Source organism: Zosterops lateralis (genome assembly GCF_965231275.1).
Source record: "Zosterops lateralis genome assembly, chromosome: 30".
Taxonomy (NCBI): Eukaryota; Metazoa; Chordata; class Aves; order Passeriformes; family Zosteropidae; genus Zosterops; species Zosterops lateralis.
Window position 1 is genome coordinate 3,161,816 of NC_139790.1, and position 26,590 is coordinate 3,188,405.

Consider the following 26,590-nt stretch of genomic DNA (forward strand, 5'->3'; position numbering starts at 1 on the left):
CCAGCAGGAGCACAGCACAACCTGGAATTTCCCTCTTTTCCAGAGCGAGGGGCTGTCTGGGATGCCGTGGCCGGCCACGTCAAACAACAGCTGTCACTGCACAAGGTGGGACAACACCCTGGGACAACACCCTGGGACAACACCAGGTCCTTCTTCATCCACCCAGAGCAGTGAGGGGGTCCCATGGCCCTCCTCCTGAAGTTCCTCTTGCCCTCCTCAGAATGCAGGAAAGCCATCCCAAAATCCCCTGCTGAGGGACAAACAGAGCCTGTGCAAGGATGGTGTCACCCCTGGGAGGTGGCACTGCACCACAGGGTGATCCTGGTCACTGCACACCAGGGCTGCCCTCCAGATGTCTACTCTACTCCAGCATGGATTTTTTGGTGGGAGGAGGGAAAGGAGAGGCTCCAGCATCTCCTCCCGAGGGCTCTCCCCACTGTTCTGAAATCTGAGCAGTGGGAGTGGCAGAGTTTTGCCAAAGGCACCATCCCTTGATGGAGCCATCTTCCCTCTGTCCAATTCTCACCCTTTGGGCCTTTCCCTTCTGCTCCAGGGGGTCCGAATTCCCACCCTTGGGTCCTTTGATGTGGTCCACACAGAGACCCTGGTGGGGAACAAGCCTGTGATCCTGCAGAGGCCAGTGTTCCACCTGGCCAGGAACCTTGAAGGAGTCCAGAGCCTGAAAAATAAGGATGACCTGTCTGGTAAGACAGAGGATTTAACCCTGCAAGCCCAGGGTGGAGTGAGGTCTCACATCACATTTTTAAAAGCATCTCCTGGTAAGCACCTTTGGCCAAGCCCTGGGGAAGTGCCTCCAACCTCCTCCTATGTTTTTTTCCAGGGGGAAAGCAGCTGGAGCCTCTGAAATACGCCAGGGTGGCCGTGAAGGCCTCAGTGTCCCGGAGGAAAGCGGAGTGCTGCATCCTGGGCACCACCTCCCTGCTCTACCACTGCCTGGAGAAGGGAGCCAGCGTGGCCTTTGTCCTCAGGGACGTGGGCGTGCTCCTTATCGAGGGCAGCAGGGTGCAAATGAGGTTCTACCTGGACTGCCTGGAGAAAGTGGTTGGGGAGATGACCCAGGACAGTGTTACACTCAAGGTGAGAGTTTGGTTTACCCCCTGCTTGGGCAGAGCCACAGCAGTTCCCCAGCACTGCTGGGATGTGGACACCAGGATGTGGCCAGGGGTTCTGGCCAGGCAAGAGAATGATTCCACCTGCTCTACCTGCCCTGAACCTCTTGTCACCTTGGCCACCTTGAGGACATGCTGGCACCTTCACATTTCTCTGCTGCAGGCTCTCCACCAGCTGGACATGGTGATGCCCCGGGCAGTGCCCATCTCTTCCCTGAGCTTCACTGGCCGTGTCATCATCTTTCCCAAGTGAGTCAGACACCCTGGCAGCTTTGGCCTCTCTGGAGAGGTCTGGGAGCAGTTTCTCCTCATGTCCACAGCAGTCCTGCAGAGCACTGACCCTCATCTGTGTCTGCCTGCTCATCATCCCTGGGAGCAGACCTGAGGGACAGAGGAGTATTTTAGGCAACCCTTGCTCCCCCATCGTGGCCAGGAATCCTTTCCTGGGTGATCCTATTTCCCAGGACAGTCTTTGGGCTTGGGGCACAGTTGACTTGGAATAACAATGGCCTTTACCTATGGCCAAACTCACCTGTGAGCAGGTGGTGGTGGCAGGGGCCAGGGCTGGTGGGGATGTGAGTCAGGATTGTGTTGTCTCTTTGTCTCCAGCTTTGACCAGACATTTCTGGGCACATCACTGCCCAGGGATCATCTCCAGGACTTTGGATCCGTTCCTGGGGAGGACAAGAGGAACGGAATGGGTTTGTCGGCCATCAGGGAAGGCATGGAAGGTAAAGCAGCTCCCTGCTTGTTTCCACAGCACAGGCAGCTGGCAGCTGTGATCTGATGGGAGAATCCCCAGCCATGATTGCCACAAGGATGTAATTGTCCAAAGCTTGGTGCCAGATCTTCATGGCCTTTTCTCCTTTGGCTCCACAAGAGCTCAGCCCTGGGCTGGCAGGTGCCCAAGCTGCTGACCCCTGGTGGAGCAGGAGGGTGGGGATCCGAGGGTCCGTACTTGCTCCTGGAAATTACCTCTGCTTTCAGAAGAGACTCTGTCCCAAACCTGGCAGTGTGACTGGGAGGGTGCCAGGCCTCTGGAGACACTGGGAATTCCCTCTTGGCTGTGTTGGGAAGAGGCCTGAGCATCACCACGTGTCACTTGTGTCCAGCAGATCCCAGCACTGCTGTTCTGACCAGCTCCTCATTCTGTCCTTCCTCATTCCAGGGAGATTTCCTGGCCAGCCTGTGCCCGCCCACCAGGATTCCAGTGCCAAGGCAGGAGAGCAGTCCTCTCTGAGCGATGAGGACGTGATGGAGATGAGGCACATCCCTCGGGGCAGGTGAGCCTGGAGGCTCAGGGTGTGGGGCCTTTTCCTCATCCAGCCACACCTTGTCCTCAGCCTGTCCCTCAGGCAGACTGGGGCTTTGGGAGCCCCCCGTGTCACAGGGCTGGTTCCTCTCCATCCCTCCAGGAGAGCCTGGACTGGTTTGAAACAAAACCAGTGAGAGACTCCAAGTCAGAAATACAATTTAATAGAAAGGGGAAAAAAAGAAGGGTAAAATAAAATAAAATAAAATAAAATAAAATAAAATAAAATGTAGTAGTACAAAAGATCTCTGACAGAGGCAGAATACAACCTGACACCCTGTTAGGTTGTAACGGTTAGGGTTAAAACCTAACAGGGTTAGTTAGGTTAGTTAGGGGGGTGGAAGCAGTCCAGATGAAATGGTCTTGTTGAAGCAGTGATCCCATAGAAAGGTCTGGTAGCCCTTTTCCTCTAATCCAGTGGATAAAGACCCCCCTGTGCTGTCCCAAATCCCGGATTATATCCGTGTGGGAATGCTTGGCTCCTCCTCCTGAATGGAGCTGTCCGATTATCCCTTTTCTGACCCAGAGATGGAGTAACAGAGAAGTGTTCTAAAAACTTTTATTTAAAGTCTCATGTGAAGGGTGAGACCATACAGATGTTACAGTTCACACCATCACAATCAGAAGTCAAACTATTTCCTAATTACAAAACATTATCAGTGTTTCTTGGCCCATCAGCTTTTGCCACACAATGCTGTTAATGCCTTAAAGCCAAACATCTAAAATCACCCCTCGTGGGTCCTACTACAATGCCCCCTTCATAGTTCTATTTCTCCAAAGTATCTGGTCTTATTTGCAAGGTCATCATTGGAAACTTGTTTCCAGTTCCATTTCTCTCAACAATGTCTGTCCTATTCCATTTCTAAGTCAGTATTTCTTATCTCAAGGTTTGCACACAGATGCACATGATGTGAGCCTTCTGTCAAACTTTGAGAATTCTCTACAAATCCATTTCCCACTGGAACATCTCCCAGTGGGCTGATGCCATTCTGTGAGTCCTGCAGTGGGTCCTTGACAGCCCATTAAACAGAGATAGTCATGACATGGGTCCTTGACGGCCCATTGAACAGGGATAACTCCTGGAGGGAGTTCCCTGTGAGTCCTGGGCAAGGCATTGATGGGCCATGAGCAGAAAACAGCCCAGAGGGAGGGGACAAGGGAAACTCTGCCCCACCTGGTTCCAACAGCTCATGAGGATGGTGATAGAATACATACAATAAGTACTTTGGGCACATTATAACTTGGGACAGAGCCCCTCGTGACAGCTGGAGCCGTGTGTGGGGACAGACAAGTGTCAGCCAAGGCTTCCAGCTCAGGGGGTTCCTCTCCACAGCCACGGGCTGAGGGGAACAAAGCTCCTGTGCCCCAGACCCCTCCCAGCCTCACTCAGACCCTCCTGCTGTGTCCCTGCAGGAAGCTGCCAGTGATCCCAGAGGAAGCAGCTGGAGGAAAGCAGCCTGTGAGTGACCAAGGCAAGGGCAAACCTGTGCCCAAGGGCCAAGGACTGAAGGAGAGTGACAAAGAGGCAGCAGCAACTCAGAGGGGCAGAGGAGGAAGAGGAGAAGGAAAAGACACCCTTGGGAGGGAGGGAGGAAAGAAAGTTCAGCTTGGAAAACAAGGAGAAAGAAGGGATTCTCTTGGAAGGGAAGGAGAAGGAAGAGAAGGAGAAGGAAGAGAAGGAGAAGGAAGAGAAGGAGAAGGAAGAGATCCTCTCAGAAAAGAAGGAGAAAGAGGAGATCCTCTCAGAAAAAGAGAAAAAAGAGATCCTCTCAGAAAAGGAGAAAAAAAAGATCCTCTCAGGAAAGAAGGAGAAAAAAGAGATCCTCTTGGAAGAGAAGGAGAAAAAACAGATCCTCTTAGAAAGGAAGAAGAAAAAAGAGATCCTCTTAGAAAGGAAGGAGAAAAAACAGATCTTCTCAGAAAAGAAGAAGAAAAGAAAATTGGACAAGGAAAAGAAAAAAAAGCAAAAGATGCTGTTGGAAGTGAAGGAGAGAAGAAAGATCGTCCCAAAAGAGGAGAAAACAAAGTTTCTCCCAGAAGCAAAGGAGAAAAAGAAGCTCCTCTCGGAAGAGGAGGAAAGAAAGTTCCTCTTGGAAGAGAAGGAGAAAAGTTTTGTCTCAAAGGAGAAGAATTGAAATACCTCCTTGAGAGAGAGAGAGGAAAGAAACTCCTCCCTGGGAGAGAAGGAGAAAGGACAGCCCCTGTGGGGGGCACATCCCTGGGGTGCAGAGCCCAGGCCAGGAGGGCTCAGCAGGAGCCCAAGGTGTTCATCCTGCAGCGTGCGGCACCCGGGGCACCGCAGAGCCTCAGAGCCAGGCCCGAGGTCTTCTGGTCCGTGCTCAAAGAGCCCCAGAAGACCATTTTGGCAGGTTACAGGTTTGAGTCCTCCCGGCTGCTGCCCCCTCTGCCCCCTCAGGGCGCCGTGGATTCACAGCTGCCCCTGCTGAGGAAGAGGGAAACGGTGGCCAGGGGTCCCTGGCCATGGGTGGAGTGAGCTGGGATGGGGGGGAGCAGCAAAAAAGGGTCAGGACTGGAACAGGAGCTGCTGCTCTGGGAGGCCATTTCCTCCTAGGAATGCAGTTAGTGAGATTGCAAAGGTCTTTCAGTTCTGGTGGACACCAAGGCCAAGGTGCGTGGGCTCATCCATCCCCAAGGCTGAGGGACTCAATTTCCATAAAGGAGCCTCAGGACGTGCCCTGGCCAGGCTTTCTGGGGTTAGGAAAAGCCTAACTCAGCACAAGGCTTCTCCTTAAATCCCCACTGGGAAGACAAAGCTCCTCTGGGAGTGTCTGTCAATGAAGTGCTGCTGGAGGGGCTGCAGGGAAGGCAGAGGGAGAAGAGTTTCCCTACATCAGTGTCCTGAGCTGAATCCATCCAGGAGAGGCTGCAGGTCTGTCCCCTGGAGCAGGGAGCTCACACTGTGTGAGATTCCTGACACCAAACCCCATCCCAAGTGCTGCTCCTGGCTGCTGGTGGGATGAGATTTTTATCAAAAGGAAAAATCCCAGAGTAGCAAATTAAAACAGAATTTGCTGTTCCATTGCACAGCCCATCCCTTGCACACCTGCAATATCCATTTCTTGTCCTTCAGGCCCTTAGGTTTAAGCACTGATCATTTCAATAAATTCCTCCAAAGTAAATGATTTGTCTTTTCCACTGTATTTTATTATCTTTATTTTCCCTTAAAAAGCCTCCAGCACAATGCTGAGCTCCGTTCACTTTAAGAGTCTCTGTAAATACGGGGTATTTTTACAGAAAGAGGTACTTGCAAATGTTTTTATGCAGCATTCAAAATTGCACTGTGTTTTATGGGAATTCTAGTGAGTTTCCATTTGGCTTTTATAGCGTTGCGTGATTCCAGGTAAGATGTTCACCCTGTTCTTTTATTCAGGACTGGTTTTGTTTCATTTCCCAATTTTAACTCAGTTAATATATGGGATATGGCCACATATATTTAAGAAGTTAATGCACCAGAAATGAGAATATATAAATACACTTATTAAATGCTGGTAAGAACCAACAAATGGTTGAAAATTTTGCTTCAGTGCAAAGCTCCTTCACTGCCTACCTGACATCACTTAGGGTCAGGGAAGGTTTGGGGTGGAAGGGATTTTACATCCCATCAGTGCCACCCCTGCCATGGCAGGGACACCTCCCACTGTCCCAGGTGCTCCAGCCTGGCCTTGGGCACTGCCAGGGATCCAGGGGCAGCCACAGCAAATCTGGGAATTCCATCCCAGCCCCTGCCCACCCTCCCAGCCAGGAATTCCTTCCCACTATCCCACCCATCCCTGTCCTCTGGCCCTGCAAAACCCTCACCCTTGAGCCTGGCACAGCCGACCCTGATAAAGAAAGATCTCAGTGCCTTTCCCATGACCCCCTTTACCCACTGAAAGGTCACAACAAGTTCTCCTGGAGCCTTTTCTCTTCCAGGATGAGGAGGAGAAAACCCCCAAGTCTTGCAGGGTTTCTGTTGCAGGAAGCTGTTCCAGCCCTGGGATCATTTTTGGAGCCTCCTCTGAACCTGCTCTTGTTTGTGATGGGGGAAACTGGACGTGGAGTCTCCAGAGAACGGAGCAGAGAGCAAAGATTCCTCCTAATCCAAAACTTCCACACAGACCATTGTGCAGCTTATCTTTATTTAGATTTATACCATAAATTCCTTGTGTCCCGTCCCGCTGTACAGGAGCTCAGATTTGGCTCTCAACGCCGCGATGCGCCTGTGGAGAGAGAGAGGAGCTGCTGAAACCCTGCCAGGGCTGGGTGTGAGGTGGTGTGAGGGTGTGGAGCAGTGCTGGACATCCCATGGGATGTGGACACCCAGGAGCTGTGGGCGTGGAGAGCTGTGGGCAGAGCAGGGGGAACCAGCTCCCAGCACGAATCTCTGCTGGGTTTGGTCAGTGACCAACTGAGCATCCACAGCTCTGCTTCTCCAAATGCCTCATGGCAGATCCAGCCACCCTGTACCAACATCTGGCAACCCCAGAAATGTTTCATGGCAGGTTCAGCCCCTAAACACCAACATTTGGCAACCCCAGAAATGTTTCATGGCAGATCCAGCCACCATGTACAAAAATTTGGTAACCCCAGAAATGTTTTGTGGCAGATCTAGCTACCATGTACCAACACTTGGCAACCCTAGAAAGGTTTCATGGCAGGTTTAGCCCTTCAGCACCAACATTTGGCAACCCCAGAAAAAATATTTCATGGCAGATCCAGCTACCCTGTACCAAAATTTGGCAGCCCTGGAAATGCCTCATGGCAGGTTCAGCCCCCCCAGCACCAACCTTTGGCAACCCCAGAAAAAATGTTTCATGGCAGATCCAGCTACCCTGTACCAACATTTGGCAACCCCAGAAATTTTTCATGGCAGGTTCAGCCCCCTAACACCAACATTTGGCAACCCCAGAAATTTTCATGGCAGATCCAGCCACCATGTACCAAAATTTGGCAGCCCTGGAAAGGTTCAGCCCCCCCAGAATCCACCTTTGGAAACCTCAGAAATGTTTCATGGCAGGTTCAGACCCCCAGCACCAACCTTTGGCCTTCCCCCCCAGTTCACTCACTTCACTGTGTCCATGGCCCATTCCGGGGCCACCTTGAGCAGCAGCACAGCAGCCAGGGCGTAGATCACACCCATGAGGAAACACCTTAGGAGGCCAATCCAGGTCCTTCTTTGCCCAGCTGTGTCTGTGTTTGCCATGTCCTCCACAGTGACTGGCTCTGTCTTGGTCTCCTCAGCGCTGCTGAACCTCTTGACCACACCTGGAGAAAACCCCCCCAAACTCTGAAATCCCTGGGAATGGGGTGTGAGGGGTGTGAGGGGCATCTCACTGCACACACAGAGGGTCTGAGTGTGTGTCCCTGGCACTGGAATGGCCACAACCTCCACCCCAAGGGATGGCCAAGGGACTCACCTGTGGGCTCACTGTTTTCCTCAGGGTCTGGCAGTGCCTGCTGGGATTCCTGAGGTGCCTCCTTGCCTTCCTGAGGTGTCTCCTCGCCTTCCTGAGGTGCCTCCTCGCCTTCCTGAGGTGCCTCCTCACTTTCCTGAGGTGCCTCCTCATTCACAAGCTCAGACTCCACCTCTTGAGAGATGAAGTGTGCCAGTTTAATTCCAGGTCACAGATTCCTCACGGGAATCTGAGAGCCCAGCTCCTGTGGTTAAGGGTCACTCGTACCTGGAATTGTTTCCTTCAGTAAAGTCATTAATTCAGACTGTTCCATTAATGGCCAGGAAATGTTTCCCGATCCAGTTTCATTCTTCAGATCTTAAGGGAAAGAATGGAAAAATTCCATCACAGATTCCTCATGGGGATCTGAAAGCCCAACTCCCCAACCCCTGTGCTTAAGGGTCACTTGTACCTGGAAGTGTTTCCGTCAGCAAAATCATTAATTCAGACTGATCCACTGATGGCCAGGAAATGTTTCCTGACCCAGTTTCATTCTTCAGACCTTAAGGGAAAGAATGGAAAATCTCCATCACAGAAATCCCTGGGATCACCCCTTGGGCTGTGCAGTCAGGACTGAGCAGTGACCCTGGTGCTGCTGGGACAGCTCAGGGACACCATGAGGAGCCCCTGTGGCATTCCCTGTCCTGGGCTGAGCAGCAGCACAAGGAATAGGTCATGGAATGACCCGGCACACCAGGCAAGGCTGGGCTCTCATACCTGCAGGAGAAGCCTTGCTCACATTGGGGCCCTGAGCCGGCAGCTCCCAAGCCAATTCAAAAGTCATGAAGGGTTGAGGAGAGTCAGATTCAGCAGCTGTATCTCCACTGCCTCCAGCCACGGCTGTGGAAAGGACAGAGAAGCTCAAAAGAAACAATTCCATGTACTTTTCATGGCAGGAACAAGGAGTGGCTCTGTGGAGCTGTTTTTCCCTTTCCCCCTGGGGCAGCAGGCAGGCAGTGCCAGGTGTCTGAGCCATGAAGATCCAAAACAAAATGTGCAGGAGCTGTCAGGAGCCAAACCCAGCCCTGGCAATCCTGCTGGCATTGCTCTTGGACACAGCCCAGAGCCCTGGAATCTGGGATGGAACACTCTGCAGAGCTGTGTGCTCTGAGGCCACCCCTCAGCCCCACCCACCACCTTGCTGCTGAGCATCAGCCAAAAAAAAGTCTTAAAATTCCTGTCAACAGGATATTGAAAACTAAATGCTCCTTGAAGGGGCCCATGGGACTGCCCCTCCCTGCCCACCCCTGTGCTCCCCACGGTCCTGACTCACCAACGGGGAGCTGCTCTGCAGGGCAGATCAGGCCTGACAGGAGCCACAGGATCACCAGGGACCCCAGGACTGCCACAGTTCTCAGGAGAGCCAGGAGGACAATGTGAGCCATGGCCCTTCGTGTCCCCCTCATGATGAGGCTGCAGGTGCTGCTGAAGCTTCACCTGCCTGCACTGCACAACACAGTTACCTGTGCTGTGTCACCCCTCTGGGTGCTGTGTGACCCCTGTGGGTGCTGTGTGACCCCTTGGGGGCTTTGTGACCTCATGGGAACCTTCTAACACCAAAATTCCACTGGCTCCAGGGGAGCCCCAAACATCCAGGGACACAGCCCTGTCCCAGCCACCCAAAGCTCTCTGCTGATGCTGTTTTACACCACAAGGACACAGACTCCGAGATTCAGAAGGCTGAAAATGACTCCTTTATTTCTGGGATGTGTCTCTCTTTTCTACTATTTCACACAGACCAATTGGATTGGTGACACAAAGACAAACCTCTTCACTCCCATTGGGCAGAGCAGAGGGACAGCAAGGAGAAGTCCCTCCTGGGGAAAGGAATGAAGAACAAAGTTCCAGTTCCAAAAACATTTCTCCTGTTTACAGAAAATTCCCTGGGAAAGGAATTTCAGAAAACCAAAACCCCTCAGGCACAGAACCAGGGCTACACTGTGCTCCAGGAAACTCTGCATAAGTTACCTGGGACTTCACCTGTCTCCAGAGCAAAAGGAGGCACTCCAAACTCATGATTTTTAGCTGTTTGATGGAAAAATGGAGATCAGATTGACTTTTTGGAACAGTGTTCCTGTCAAGGGTTACAATGGTACAATCCCAGAATGGTTTGGGTTGGAAGGGGCCATAAAAACTTTCTTGTTCCACCCCCTGCCATGGGCAGAGACACCTTCCACTAGGGGAGGAGAGGGGAGATACTTAACACAGCTGATCCTCAACATACAGGGAACAGCAAAGTTACAATTTAGGAGCCCAAATTTGGCTTGTGGATGTCCAAACCCAAGTTCTTCCCAACACCAGATGCTCCTTCAGCATCCCTGTATGACCTACAACCCCTCTGGAGTCACCAAACTCCTCTAGACTCACCACAAAACAACTTTTACCCCTTTTTTCCCCCCAAAAAACACACACCACAAACACAGGGTTAACCTGTAGCTGGTCTCACAAATCTACAGAAGAGCAGTGGCCCAATTTGAAATGGGAAAAAGGGGAGAGATGGACCTGCCTGGGGTGGGGCAGATGTCAGCAGGACCTGGGAACTCCTCTGTCTCCAGAGGAGGCAAAAAAGTGGCTGCAGGTGCCTGGGAGGAGTCCTGGGCAAGTGCCAGGCATGAATTTTCCCCAATCCAATTCCCTCAGAATAGTCTGGGGATGCTCCCAGGGAACCCCCTGCTCCCCAGGAAACACCAAAATGCCCCTGGGATGCCCAGAGGAGCCACAGTGAGCAAAGAGGCACAAACCTGACTCCAACGTGAGTAAAGCTCCTCAGGAAACTGCCCAAGAATCCAATGTGTTTCCACCCAGGGAAGGCCAAATAAGATGAGACATGGAAATGATACAAAACCTGCAACAGGTGAAGGGCTTGTCTGACATCCTGCAAAATGAAATGTCTGAGATGAAGGTTTTCCCTGCCTGTTCTTGATATTGGGTTCAACAACTGCTTAAAATTGCATTTTCATTACCCTTAGGAGGTTTGCTTACCTGATATTCCTTTTTCCTGACATCCTCTGGCACTCACACACATTTCTTTCCTGCTAACAGCTCTTACCACTTATAAATTGTATATTGCTGTGGAAAGGCTGTTTTTCCCTATTCAAAGGGATCTGGGAGAACTTCACAGTCAGATTTAATGTATTAGCTCGCTGTAACAGAGGCCAGAGAAGCTGATTTTGAATTAAATGTTATTAAATATTAACACATTTACACAGCAATGGCAGTTATACACAGCACTGGGGTTTTCCTTGGCTGCTGTCTGCTTTTCCTGAGCAGGATCCAGGCTGAGCTAATGGATTTTCTTATGGTTCCTTCTAACCCTGATGCATCTGGTGGCTGAAACGCCCTTGGTGTGTCTTAGGGCTCTGTCAAACAGGTTCCTTCAAGCAGCACTACAGATGTTGGGAGCAATTTTGTGCTGAAACAAAGCCAGAGCCCTGCGATGGGCTCCAGTCCTGTCTCAGCTGGGCAGTGGGGATGCAGAAGAGATGCTGCCAGCCCTGGTGCAGCTCAGCTGCCAAAATAGGCCTGGATTTTATAAAAAACCAAATCTGTGTAGGTACCTAACCCTGTCTGGAAGCTGCTGTGGGGAAGGTTTTGGCAAACAAAATGATGTAGAATGGGCTGGTTTCATATGAATCCTCAAATCTGTGTGTGTTTGCAGGGCTGAGCCTCGAGTCCTGTTTTGGAGTGAACCAGATCTGGGTGTGAGGCTCGGGCACACCCCAAAACATGTTTTAAATACAAGATGGGAAGGAGGAAAATGCGTGGTTTTCCTGCAGGGCAGCTCCCAGAGGGAAGCCCAGGGTTGATTTTCTGTGAGCAGAGACAGAAATGTCAGCCAGTCCTCTGAACTACTGGAGAATTTCCTCCAGGGTGGAGAGGAGGATCCATCTGTTGGCAGCCGGGCCTGGTGAGAGCCAAAGTGACTGCAGCAGACAGGCAGGGGTTTAATCAGGAGCAAATACTCATTAGGAAATTTAGATTTGGTCCAATCTGATCTTCCAGCATTGCTGGCCCCAATCCCTCTCTCTGAGCCTTTCCCTCTGAGCTCAGGGGTGTGTTGATGACAGTGTGGGCAGCGCAAAGATCTGCCCTTCCCTTCCCTTCCCTTCCCTTCCCTTCCCTTCCCTTCCCTTCCCTTCCCTTCCCTTCCCTTCCCTTCCCTTCCCTTCCCTTCCCTTCCCTTCCCTTCCCTTCCCTTCCCTTCCCTTCCCTTCCCTTCCCTTCCCTTCCCTTCCCTTCCCTTCCCTTCCCTTCCCTTCCCTTCCCTTCCCTTCCCTTCCCTTCCCTTCCCTTCCCTTCCCTTCCCTTCCCTTCCCTTCCCTTCCCTTCCCTTCCCTTCCCTTCCCTTCCCTTCCCTTCCCTTCCCTTCCCTTCCCTTCCCTTCCCTTCCCTTCCCTTCCCTTCCCTTCCCTTCCCTTCCCTTCCCTTCCCTTCCCTCCTTCCCTCCCTCCTTCCACATTTATCTGCCTTTGGTCAGCTTGGAAAAGAGAAAAAGTCAGAAAAAGATTTAATTACTTGGATAAAACTGGAGTTGGTTTGCATGTTCTCCCTCCCCGGGCTGTGGCTGTTCACTCTCCTGTGTTAAATAAGTCAATGCACAATATTGCATCACTGCCACGTTCCTGGGTGTTTGTCGAGGTGTCTGTTCTTCAGGGATGCTCCTTGCACTGGGAAAACATTTAAGAATCATGATAAAAATCCATTTTGTTTCATTAGTGCTCAAATGACGCTGGGAATTACCCAGAGCACAGTGCATTTGTTTCCACAGCGAGCGGCTGCGTGTCAGTGTGGGTACAGGAAATTTGAGATAATAACAGAATAACTCATGGCCCAGAAGTCTTCAGGACTTCAAGTAAAGTTTATTTATAGTGGAAATGCCAGGTAAGAACTACCCCAGCTCAGCCCAAATTCATGTGCTGGGAGTGCAAACCACAGAAGGCTTCTTCCCCAATTTACCTGCTCTGCTGCAGTGGGGATTTGCTCTGGGAGACCTGACAAATCTGTGCAGCCTCAGAGGTTGATAATGGATGATCTAATCTCCTGTTGGTGGCAGGAAAATAAAAATCAGGGCTCCTGTAACATCGGCAGGCAGCCTTTCTGCTCTTGTGCTTTCTCTGTAATGTCTTAGCAAATGTTAGAAAATGGATGTGGGGTTTGATCCCAGTTTAATACAATATCAGTGTAATGTACCCACCCCCTTCATCTTTCTTTGCATCCAGGGCAGAGGGATGGGAAGGAGAACAGAAGCTCTGGCTCGTAAAATGGATTGGTTCTCAAATTTCCCATTTCAAAATAATGTTTCTACCAAAAGACACTTATCCCGGGGGGAAGAAAAGGTTTTCCTACATCACAATTAGCACTAGAGCACTGAAAAATGCAATATTTCCAAGCAATTTGTATTTAGGGGTGTAAAAACATTTTATATGCCATGAATTCTGTGGAAGGCAGGATGCAGAACAGATTTGTGCAGGGTGACCAGACAGTATTTACCAAACCAGGTGATGTTGGGTTTTTCCTGACCCTTTTCTCTTCTCACAGGCTGCAAACCCCTTTTGTCCAGGACATCAGCTTCACAAAATTCCCCCTGCAGACACTCGGGAGCTGCACCATTCCCTTCAAAGCAAAGGAGTTGTGCTCTGGTTTTTGGGCTTTGAAGACCAATTTGGGCTGGTGAAAGAACCCCAGACTGATCTGGATTGGAAGTGACCTCAAAGGCCACCCAGTGCCACCCCCTGCCATGGGCCAGGACAACTTCCACTGTCCCAGGGTGCCCCAAACCCCATCCAGCCCACTGCCATAGATGGGGAAAAAAAGCCTTTTTCTTCAGCTTATTTAAAGAACAAAAAATTTTTTTTTTATTTGGCTTAGGCGCTAGATGGGGCTAAAGGACCAAGAAGAAGGAAAAAAAAATCAAACACACTGGCTGAGCTGCAAGATGTGAAAAGGAGAAGAGAAGGGAAAAGCCAGTGGGGGCAACAAATGCTGTTGGAGCCCCTTCACTGGCTCAGCTTTGTGACAGAACAGACCCTGACTGTGCAGGGGTTGGGTTGTCAGCACTTGTGTGGGGTCAGTGGGTGTTGTGGGGTGGGGTGAGGTGTAAACCATGAGTAGGACACGTTGGGCAGCAGCACCCAGCAGGTGGATCCTGACAAATCCTTCTCTGCGTGTTATAAAGGGCTTTCAAAAAACCAAAATCTCCTCAGCTGTCACCAGGAAACCACAAGAGATGCCACTTCAGGGAAAAGGCCCAATTTTTGTGTTTATGAGCTCATTTTTACATGGCTGGGTTCAGTGGTTTACTGGGTGACATTTTATTTGTCATTTCTGCTTTCAAAATACCCAAGAAACCTCCTGTTTAGGTTGTTACTCACTGGAATTTCCCCTCCTGTCCCATTCAGGTAAAAAAACCCTACTGGTAATCAGATAAAACAAGGAAATAACACTTTATCTTCAAGCTCAATATCCCTGGACTGTTACAGTTGAGAATTTTAACTCTCCTTATCCATCCTATTGCAAATTGTTCTTATCAATCCTATTGCAAACTATCATTAACTATCATTACTGTAAACTCTCCTTATCAATCCCACGGCAAAGATCTGCTGCTGCTGCACCAGGTTTTTGCCCACATTAACCTGAGTATTTGTGTGTGCAAACAAAGATTTCAGTAAAACTCAACAACCAGCTGTTTTCTCATTTGCTCCACGAGCATAGAAACATTTAATGAAATTGCTTATGGCTTAGTGATTTGTATGACATAAACAGTATTTCCCTTCTGTCAGACCCGGGCCAATCTCAAATTGCTCGAGGATGTAAACGTGAGGAAACAAACCCAAACAATTTAAATTAAATGCCTAATGTACCTGAGGACAGATTATCTGCTCTGCTTCCATCTTCCCTTTAAATCTTCTCGCAGTGGGGGGTTCCTGTTTGTTGCTCAGTGTTTTATTGCACAAACACTTCAGTGCCAGGGAATGGCACAGGGGTGAGGGGATGGGCATGGGATGGGGATGGGTTTTGGAGGGAAGCACCAAAGGAATACAGAGTGCTTTTAAATCTGCAGTCTCATTGTAAAATAATAAAATATCCTGGGTTGGAAGAGACCCATCAGGATCCTTTGAGATGGTGGAACAAGCTTTGAGAGAGCTCTGGGACATGGGTGATAATCAGGGCTGTGGACAGCAAGGAAGGACTCACTCCCTGGGGTGAGGAGTTTTTCAGTGCACAGTTCTCATTTCCCTCAGGATGGTCTGAGCCAGCTCCAGCCTGGATGTTGTGGACTTGGCAACTGATCCGTTTTTGTCATGTGGATTTACCTGCCTTCCTTTATCCACCTTGAGTGTAACTGGAATGGAGATGTTTGTGTGGGGCAGGGACTGCCCTTGTCTTGTGCTTGTGCAGAGAGTTCTGGTCTTTAACATCCCAGAGGAGCTGTGGCTGCTCCATCCCTGGAGTGTCCAAGGCCAGGCTGGAGCACCCTGGGACAGTGGGAGGTGTCCCTGCCCATGGCAGGGGTGGGCTGGGTGGGATTTCAGGTCCTTTCCCACCCAAACCACTCCGTAATTCCACAATTCATCCTTTTATTTGCTGAACTCACCTCTACAAATGGGTAGCAAGGAGAGTCTTTGCATCCAGCAGCTCAATGTTGTAACAAGTCAGAGACTCCATTTTCTTCATGCAGGAAAAGCCAATTCTTTACTCACATAATTTATTTTATACAGTTTTCACAGACCTCATGTGCAACACCCATTGGCTGGTAGAGTTTTCTTCCTACTCCATTTTTTGGTCAGAAGGTGATTCGTGTGTGTGTGTGCTGAGATTCAGGCTGTTTACATTTCTTCTTTATGGGTTCTCATGGAACAGATCTTATTATTTATACAGATAACTTATTTTTCGACCCCAGAATAGGTTGTTTGGTTAAGGAACTTTTCATACTTTTACATGGGAACTTGCAAATTGCTTAACTACACTTAGAAGAGATGACAGGCTGGCTATTGATTTGATAGAGCAGGCCTGATTTTAGGAGGCCTTTTTTTCATAATTCTTCCATAATTTCTTTCATAATTTTGCCTGTCACGACATCTCAGGATGAGGCTATTGAGGAGACATACAAGGCAGAGGGAGGGGGATATTGAGGGGGATAACGACAGGGATTAGGGGAAGGAGGGTGGGTATGGATGAACTCAGGATGTGGCTGACAAAGCTGGCGACCTTACAGAACCCTAAACTTCCCTGCCAGTGAGACATGTGGCTCTGGGGCCACAAACCATCCCCTCAGGCTGTGTCAAACACATCTGCCAGATCTGCAGCACCAGCAGCATCCCTGTGATCACCAGAGTCAGGACCAGTTCACTCCTTGGTGAGTGTCCAGCGCCGAGGACGGTGGTTAATCAGAAATTAGGGGACTTTGCCTTCAAACAGGAGCTGCAGTTGGCTTTGGCATGAGACAGGCAGGAGCAATACATTAAAGAGAGCAGCAGAAAGTCTGATGCCACCCACGTTCCTCCCATGCAAGTTTTAATTATAGCTCCGGACTGGGCTGCGGCGTGTCGCCGAGCCCCGCGCTCAGACAGCTCCTCCACGGCTAAAATTGGCTCCCCGGGATGGCGTGTGGAGCAGGATGTCGAAACCCAAATGTGTTTCAGAGGAGTCGTTCTGGGTAGAGCCTTGGGATGAGGCAGAACCTCCCAGCAGGGCACAGGAGTTTAAGCCAAATTGCAATTCTCGTTTGATGTGTTCCTCGGGTTCTTCCCGGATTCTGGGGAAAGCAGATGGGAGGCAGCTCAGTTCAAGCAATGAACTTATGACTGTGAGAGCTTTGTGGGTTTTTTATTTTATTTTTTTTTTTTTTTTCCTGCCAAGAGACAGCTCTAATTGATTTCCTTGCACTGGGAGAAGTTATGTTTGGGAGACAATGTATTACTCACCACTGATCTAAAGGGAATTTTCAGCTGGGGCCTTTGGCATAGGTGAAAAGTTATAATTTGAACAAGCAAAAGGTGAGACTTTGCAATCCTTCACCTGGATATTGCTGTGCAGAGGCTTGCTTGGTCTCCAGGCATTGATATGGAAAAAAAAAAAAAGTGTAAGAATAAATTTTCTGTCTTTTTTAGATGTGAAATTTGCCTTCGCCCTTCGGTTCTCTCCTGTCAAGGCACTGCAGGAGCCCACGGGATGTCAAGAGATGATGTGGGGAGTGACATCAGCTTGGAAATGGAGTCTGGAGAGTTGAAAATAGTCTAGCAGTCCCTATTAACTTATTCCTCTTTTTTCTTTTTCCCTAAGCCTTATAAAACACTTCACTGCTGAAGCCAAGCTCTGTGGTAGGATTGAAATGCCATCAGTGGATTGACTCTGCCAGCATCACCTCAACCCAAGAGGGATTGAATGCAGTATTTTGAGTGTGTCCTTTGATAACCTTCTATTAAGGGATTCTGATACTTTTGTTTTAAATTTGAACTTTTTGTCTTAAAGTTGTGATTTTTTTGTTTGTTTGTTTGCTTTAAAATTGAACTTTGGCTTTAGAGATGGGGTGAATTGATAAAGGTGACAAAATCTGGGGGCAAAGAGGGAAATAAATACTGCCAGAGAAAGACTTCCAATAAATGAAAATATTTTTCATAGAATCATGGAGTGGTTTGGGTTGAGAGGGATCCTCAAGACCACATAATTCCAACCCCTCTGCCACTAGACCTGCTTGTTTTTCTCTGAAAACAAAAAGAAACTCCAAACATCTCTGGATAATTTACTGGTCCAGCCACCTGGATGCCATTAGGATTGTTTGTTCCCAGTGTCAGCTCCTGTTGAGGGTATGGAAACAGAGGGAAGTGAGGCTGTCAGAGCAGAGTATATCTATTTGTGCCTCTTTAATGCAAGGCCAGTTTTTAAAGACAGAGACTTCCTAAAAGAAATGAGTCTTGAAATGTGAGCCTTGCTGGGTAACTGACACAAATAACCCCTTCCATTATTTAGGTTGTGAGCAATAAAAAAAAAATACTCTTGCTCACAATAGAGAGATTTCTCCATATATACTTGTTCCTGTTGTAAAGTTGATGAATCTGTAATGCACTGCTTAATTAAACACTGAAGCAATATTGCTTTGGAGAGGAAACAAGTAATGAAGGGGATATAGTAAATTTTGGTGATTACAGATACAATCGTTTAGCCCAAGCATTGCATGGTCTGCTTTGCAGGTTAAAAAAAAATAATCCCAAAGAACACAATTTCCATTAAGCTCTGCCTTGCACTGCTAGCAATGGATTAGGCCATTAAACCATATTTTTCCATTAATAAAACAAATGTTAATGCATTGTTTGATGCTAATAATGAAACCCTTGTAGGGTGCACAGCTCCTTCAACTGACATTTATCACAGAGCTGGGGACACATTCAGGGCTTTCCTCACCAAGGTGAATTGGGAAGGCACAGCAGGAACTTGCTGCCCTCTCAGTTTGCTTTGTGTTTGCCATGTTCTAACGGACCAGGCTGATCCAAGGGCTGCAGAGAGCTGAACTTTAAATACATGGAACCATCTGCTCCAGCACATCGCTGGCTTCATTACGTTTTATTAATTCTTAGCAGAGCGAGGCAAGGAGGAAACCTCTGCTAAGCTCTGCCTGTCCCTAGGATCTATCAGGAGGGCTGGAAATGCTCCACCAGCTCTCGTGGTGCTGCACAGATAAAGATCTGCCAGTCCGAAGATTTTTGTGCTGCACAAAATGGGCACAGCCATAAAAACCTGGAGTGGAATTTGTCCCTCTCCAGCAAATCCAGCGTGGTTGGATGTGGCTGCCCTGCTGGGGTAGGGGTATGTGGAGGGCATGGGGATGATTTGATACCTTGTCCAGCTGTTAATGGGTGGATTTTTACATTTTCCAGATATCTGGGAGAAAGTTCAGGAGTTCAGGAGGAGGAAAAATCTGGGGCTCAGACCAGGTGCTTTATTGGAGTGAGTGTGTGTGCATTGATCAGGGCATGGGGATGGTTTATGGCCTCATCCAGCTGTTCATATCTTGAGTTTTATCTTGTCCAGAGACTTGGGAGAAAGTCCAAGAGTTCAGGAGGAGGAAAATTCCGGTGTTTTTAGGGGGCTCAAACCCAGTGCCTCACTGGGGTTGGGGCATTGATCAAAATGTGGTTTAAGGCTTCATCCAGCTGTTCCTATCTTGATTTTTATCTTGTCCAGAGACTTGGGAGAAAGTTCAGGAGGAAAAATCTGGTGTCTTGAGGGGACTCAAACCTGGTGCCTCACTGGGGTGGGTGTGTGTGCACTGATCAGGGCATAGAGTGGTTTAAGGTCTCGTCCAGGTGTTCACATGTTGATTTTTACCTTTTCCAGATACTTGGGAGAAAGTTCTGGAGGAAAAATCTGGTGTCTTCAGGGGGCTCAAACTGGGTGCCTTACTGGGGTAGGAGTGTGTGCATTGATCAGGGCATGGAGTGGTTTATGGCCTCATCCAGCTCTTCATATCTTGATTTTTATCTTGTCCAGAGACTTGGGAGAAAGTTCAATTGTTCAGGAGGAAAAATCTGGTTTCTTCAGAGGGCTCAAACTAGGTGCCTTACTGGGGTAGGATTGATCAGGGCATGGGGATGGTTTAAGGCCTCATCTGTTCATATCTTGATTTTTATCTTGTCCAGAGACTTGGGAGAAACCTTCTGAGCCCAGGAGGAAAAACCTGATGCCTTCAGCTGGCTCAGACTGGGTGTTGCTCACATCAAGGAGAGGGTCTGGGTTTATTTTCCCCTCCATCTCTTTGACAGAGGTGGTTGTGCATTAATCCTTTTTATCCCTGGCAATTCTGTCAGCTGGCTGGAGAGAGAGCAGGAGGGAAAGCACCTGCACAATGTTTATCATCCCTGTTGTAAAGCTTTGTGCAGACACTTAAACTGTGGATATTTTAATGCAAACAGCAATAGCTGCAGATAAAAGCCAGTGTGAGGGGATGGCTGGAATCAGCCCATTTGGGTGGTGCTGCAACACAAAATTTCCTCTTTGAGGGAAGGCAGAGGGCACAGGCAGCTCCCTGAAGCCTCAGGAAAAGCTGTTTCTGAGGTCTGGGCGCAGGGCCACACACACACAGGTGTCTGTCACAGCCAGGGTGGCAGCACCTTCAATCACAAATAAATGAAGTCGAAGGCAAAACAAGCTCCTGGTTTGCTGGGGCTGCAGCCACAGCTGTGCCCTCTTCATCCAGAGCAGCAATTTGTGTTCAAACACCGTGAGGGAGGCACAGTTGGTGAGTCAAAAGGCATAAATGCCCATAACCAAGCGGGTTCAAAGAAATGCTGCTGTGCTATTAAGGAGAACATTTCGGAGTCCTCCAGCTGCGTGACTGTATCAATTCTAAAATGCACCAATTTACAAATGTGCCTCAAAAAGCAAACCCAGCCATTTACTGAAGTCTGTGCAGACCTTAATTTGCCTGATCAAAGGATAATCTGTTGTGTCAAGGCTTGGGAGAAGGCTTGATTAAAAAAGCAGTTGAGGTGTAAGTGCTGGAATCACAGCGGTGCAGAAGTGGTATTTATTTAAATGCATTTAATGAGTGATTTTGGTAATGTGGCCCCGTATTTAGAGCTGCACCAGTGGCTCTTCCTTCAGCAGGGATTAGTCACACACTGCTTGTCTTCTGCTGCTGAGGTGATTGCTCTGCTCTGTGGCAGTCCCCAGGCTCGTGGAGTTAAATACTGGACAAACTCAGCAGGCTCAGCACCCTGGAGCTTTGATGGAGGGCAGGGAGGGGAAGCAGCCTGGGATTTTAGGGTTCAGAGGGCTGATGTGCCCTCCTCTGCTCTCCTGGCAGGTCTCACTGTTTAGGTAAAACCTTGCCTTGTGTGAGCTCCAGGGCACTCAGCTTCACTTCTGCCAGTGTTAACAGTTTTTATGAGTTTCTAAAAGTTTTTATAAGTATTTAAATTAAAATGAACCATCTTAAATCTTTCCTTAAACAACAAATTAAACCTCCTCCTAAATTTTGGCACAAACCAAACTTTCCATTAGGCTGCAAGTGATTATTCTGAGCAGGGCAAATAAAAACAGATTTTTATCTACAGCTTTGATGCCTTCAGCACTCAGCCCTGCCCTTCTGGGGGCAGTTTCCTACCTGGAAATCTCCTCCAGGAGCTGCCATCCCTGTAGAGTGATGGTAAAACCCCACTGTGGTTTGAATAAAGTTGTAGCAGGGGATTCCTAATCCCTTTTCTCCCCAAGACACTGTTCCGTGTGTTGGGCCACAATAATGTTATACAGTATTAAGTGAAGAAAATACACTGTGTTTGAATCCCTGCCCTGTAATTACACATGAAACAGTTCAGTAGCTGGAAATTTTGAATAAAATATGGTTGTTTCCGCTAACAGTGTAATGCTTGGGCTTATAATTTCCCTCTTAAGCAGCCTTTATTTTTTTTCTGAAACACTTAAGTGGTCGTGTTTAGGTTTTATTAGTCTTTTTTTGTTTGCCTGCCTTCTCTAGAATATTCAAAGTGTCCCTTATTCAACTCATGTAATTTTAATTAAATTCAATAGAACATTTCTCCTTTCTGTATTAATGTACCTGTGTTGGCTTTTATAATACAAGCTCAAATATTGTGCAATTTAAAATTCAGCTCTTTGATGAAAGAGAGGAACATAAAGAGAATGCAGCTGGTGAAACCAACTGTTGGAGCAGCTGATGAATATAACCTCCTGCTCAGGTACAGAGCATAAAATCCTGTTGTACAGACAATTTCCTCCAGATTGAATGAGACCTGAAATTTAATTCATTGTTGGAGAGGGTTTGTGTTTGTAAAAACACTCTCTGGGGAAGCGTTGTGCCTTTCTGCACGGCACAGAGGTGAGCTCAGCACTACCTGTGTGACACAGCTGGTGGACAAGGTGGTGAGATTTGCCAAAAATCACATTGAAGACCTTGAGGTGTTTGGGGTTCACTGTCCCCCCTCAGGCCTGCAGGAGCAGGTGGTGGCAGTGGCAGTGGCCTCTCACACCCCCAGTGACACAAAGTGCTGTAAAGAGGCTTTGCCTGTTCTGAGGAGGATGTGAGGATTTCAGAGCACATGTGGAAAGTCTCTCTCCTTGCAGGGTCTGGGCTGGATGCTGAGCTCCTGGTGTGAGGGCAGTGGGACTGGGGGCTGTCGTGGTTTGAAAGCAAAATGAGTGAGAGGCTCCAAGTCAGAAATACAATTTAATAAGAAGGAAGGTAAAAAGGTAAAATAAAATAAAATCAATGCAATAACACAAAGGAGCACTGACAGAGTCAGAACACAGCCTGAGCAGGGTGGGGGGAGCAGTCCAGGTGAGGGGCTCTTCCTGAAGCAGTGATCCCACAGAAAGGTCTGGGAGCTCTGCTCCTCTGGGAATCCAGTGGCTCAGGGCTGCTTGTCCTGTCCCAAATCCCAGATTCTCTCCAGGTGGGAATGCTTGGCTCCTCCCCCTGGGCATTGGGAGCATCTCCCAATGGGATGAGGAGTCGTGCAGTGGCTCCTTGATGGCCCATTAAACAGAGAGAGCTCCTGGAGGGAGTTCCCTGTGAGTCCTGGGCAAGGCATTGATGGGCCATGAGCAGAAGAGCCCAAAGGAGGGGCCTGGGAAAACACTGCCCCACCTGGTTCCAACAGCTCATGGGGATGGGGATGGAATAAATACTGTGTGCACATCCCACACCACAACCCAGGACAGGTGCTCACCCTTCCTGTGGGGGGTGTTTTGCTGTCTGAACATCCCTCGCAGCATCTGAGGTGTCACAGTGCACAGGGTTCAATGCAAGATGTAACCAAAAGTCTATATTTTATTCCCATCTAGTGAAACTGTTTGGGGACATGTTTTTTTTTTTTCTTTATCTCTTCCATGACCTCATCATAACTCCACAGGAAAAGGTGATGTGTGTCTTCTGTCAATGGGCAGCTGTTAAACCAGCTGGGGCCGTGTTCTTTATCCCCTCCAGGCCCCCTCCTCCCCCCAGGGGATCTCTGCTGCCCATGGCCCATCCAGGCTCACTGCAGGGCTGAGACAATTCCATCAGCCCATGGGGAGATGCTCCACCCAGGGGGAGGAGCCCAGCATTCCCACCTGGATCAAACCTGGGAGTCACAACCCCAGCACAGCCTGTTTGGATTCCCAGAGGGAGAGCAGACCCAGCTCAGCACCACTGGGCCTTCTACAGGATCATCTCTGCTCCAGCAGAACCACAGCTGGCACTGCAGGAGGGTTTATTTGCTGCTCCCATCACCCTGACCAAGAGGGGATCAGGGCATGTTCTGACTCAGTGTTTTCTTTTTGTGTGTTTGCTTTTTTTGTCCTACTGCATTTTTATTTTTAATATTCCTAGTAAAGAACTGTTCTCCTATTCTCATGTCTTTGCCTGGAAGCCCCTTAATTTCAAAATTATAATAATTTTGAGGAAGGGGTTTACATTCTCCATTCCAAGGGAGACTCTGGCTTTTTTTTTCCCTGGCAGACACCTGTCTTTCCAAACTAAGACACACAGGCACCTCGTCCTTGAATGTTCCCAGCAGAGAAAGGCTTTCTCTGAGTGCTGTGGGCTGGACAGGCAGCTCTGCCACTTCCCAGTGCTGGTGAGGTGCTTTGGGCTGCCAGGGAATGGAAGAAGAAATTTGGACGGATCCCCAGGCCGATGATTTATGTCAGTTATTAGAGCAGCCCTGTGGCCAGATCAGGAGTGGCTTTTTTCACAAAACCTTTGAAAATAAGATGCTCCTGCTCTGCAAGCTTCCTTTTGTGGTTGGTTTGTTGGTCCTGAGCTCTCTGGAACTCTGCTCCAGCCACTGCTCCCCATATGCTCACTTGGCCTGGGGAAGGGCTCTCTGGGCAGCCATCCAGGAGGAGCCAGATCTTCCTCTGCAGATAATGTTGTCTCTTTTAACAGCAGAAAATAATCAAATATTAAAGAGATTGGATGGAGGCCCTGAAAAAGAACAATTAATTTGATGCACTGAAAGTTTGCAGATCGATTTTCAGCCGTGGGCAGCCTGACTTGACAGGCCTAAATGATATTGTCACACACAAAGGCACAGATGAGAATGTCTGTGTGATCTGGAGAATGTTTCATTCTTCCTTGCTTGTTCCATGCGCCCTCCTAGAGGAGACTTTTCCACCACTGTGCACCCAGGTGACCTTTAAAAAAACATTGATGGAAACCTAACTGGCACCTTCCCCACTGCTAAATGTGGAGTGGACCTTTGAATTTAGCAAAAAGGACATTTGTGGCCCATTCTCTCATCAGTTATTTTTTTTTCCAGGCTCAGAGGCTGCACTAAATCTGTTCACATGAACCTCAAAACATTTGCCTTCATTTTCTCTCTGCTCCTTCACTACCAGCTCCCGTGCCCTGTGCAGGAGGACAAAGTCCTGATTTTACATTGGTTTTGTGATTGATAGAGAAAAATTCTCTCATATTCAGTGTGAGCTTTAATTTTTTGTAAGAAACTCAATTTGAGCAATTTCCACCCAACTGTGTGGTCACTTTCCTACAGGTTCTACCTGTTCTTGCAGGACCCTCCAGAGTGTGATGAGAACACAGTGAGTTATTTCTGGTTTAGGGCTGTCCATCTCTATATTATCTGATGAATTATTTACAGCTCAGCTGTTTCCATGTCATTGCCTTAAATTTGTTCAAAAATTCTCTCATACTCAGTGTGAGCTCTACTTTTCTTTAAGAAACTCAGTTTGAGCAGTTTCCACCCAAGTGTGGTCACTTTCCTACAGGTTCTACCTGGTCTTGCAGGAACCCCCAGAGTGTGACTAGAACACAGTGGGTTATTTCTGGTTTAGAACTGTCCATCTCTATATCAGTGATGAATTATTTACAGCTCAATCATTTCCATGTCATTGCCTTGAGTTTGTTCAGAAATTCTCTCACATTCAGTGTAACCTCTACTTTTTTTGTAAGAAACTCAATTTGAGCAATTTCCACCCAACTGTGTGGTCACTTTCCTACAGGTTCTACCTGTTCTTGCAGGAACCTCCAGAGTGTTACAAGAACACAGTGGGTTATTTCTGTTTCAGGGTTGTCCATCTCTGTATTATCTGATGAATTATTTACAGCTCAGTCGTTTCCATGTCATTGCCTTAAGTTTGTTCAAAAATTCTCTCATATTCAGTGTGAGCTCTAATTTTTTGTAAGAAACTCAATTTGAGCAATTTCCACTGAAGTGTGATCACTTTCCTACAGGTTCTACCTGTTCTTGCAGGAACCTCCAGAGTGTGACTAGAACACAGTGGGTTATTTCTGGTTTAGAACTGTCCATCTCTATATTATCTGATGAATTATTCACAGCTCAGGCGTTTCCATGTCATTGCCTTGAGTTTGTTCAAAAATTCTCTCATATTCAGTGTGAGCTCTACTTTTCTGTAAGAAACTCAATTTGAGCAGTTTCCACCCAAGTGTGGTCACTTTCCTACAGGTTCTACCTGTTCTTGCAGGACCCTCCAGAGTGTGATGAGAACACAGTGAGTTATTTCTGTTTTAGGGCTGTCCATCTCTATATTATCTGATGAATTATTTACAGCTCAGCCGTTTCCATGTCATTGCCCTAAGTTTGTTCTTTAAAAGAGAAGGGATCTGCAATGGCTTTCCTCTCCCTTAAATCTGTATTCCACTGCTGTCTCATCTGTTTAATACATTTCCTTTACAAACCAAGACTTATGTTTTAGCCTAATGCCAGCAAGAGCTCTGGAAAGATTTAGTCTTCTGGGCCCTAATGTGAAATGAGTAATGCTACAACTGGCTCCCTTGGTAGCAGCAACACGTTTTACTACTGATTGTCAGAAACAATAAAAAAGAGAATACGTTGGTAGTTCCTGTGCTATTCGCTTCCTGGGATTTTTGTCCTGGATTAACCTCCGCAAATACATTGTGTGAGTAACTTTGGAGAAGTTCTCAGCGTGTGTTGGAGGAGAGAAACAGGGAAAAGAAATTGAGTTGTCTCTACAGGTTTTAATAAAAAGCATCAAGAGAATGAGGGGTTCATGGCAAGGCTGTGGGGAGGCGCTGGGCAGCCACTGTCAGGTGTTCCGCTGTTTTCCAGAGCACAGAAATCATCTCCCAGCACGGAATTTCCATTTCCACAGCTGGGATGAGCTGTCTCTCCACTCGGCCAACACACAACCCAAGTGTGTGCTGCAGGTAAGACTCAATTCAAAGCTTTTTAAATTTCAGTTCTCTCCAAGATTTGTCAAATTCTGGGTTCCAGCACAGCCCAAGGGATAAGGGTGTTCATGGCAAGGCTGTGGGGAGGCGCTGGGCAGCCACTGTCAGGTGTCCCACTGTTTTCCAGAGCACAGAAATCATCTCTCAGCTGGAATTTGCACATCCACAGCTGGGATGAGCTGTGTCTCCACTCAGCCAACACACAACCCAAGTGTGTGTTGCAGGTAAAACTCAGTTCAAAGCTTTTTAAATTTCAATTCTCTTAAAAAAGCCAAGATTTGTCAAATTCTGGGTTCCAGCACAAGGGATAAGGGTGTTCATTTAAATCAATGCTTGACCACTTGGCTCAGCATCAGAGGCTGGATTTGTTTTATTAGTTTTGCTGGGAAATGCTTTATGCTCTGGTTATTAAATAGATGAACGTGGCCTTCTTTTATGGATAAAAATACTGTGAAAATTAATCTGTTCTCAGCCATCCAAGGTCTGAGTGAGGGGACAGAGAAATCTTCAGTGCTGAGTCCTGCCCGGCTTT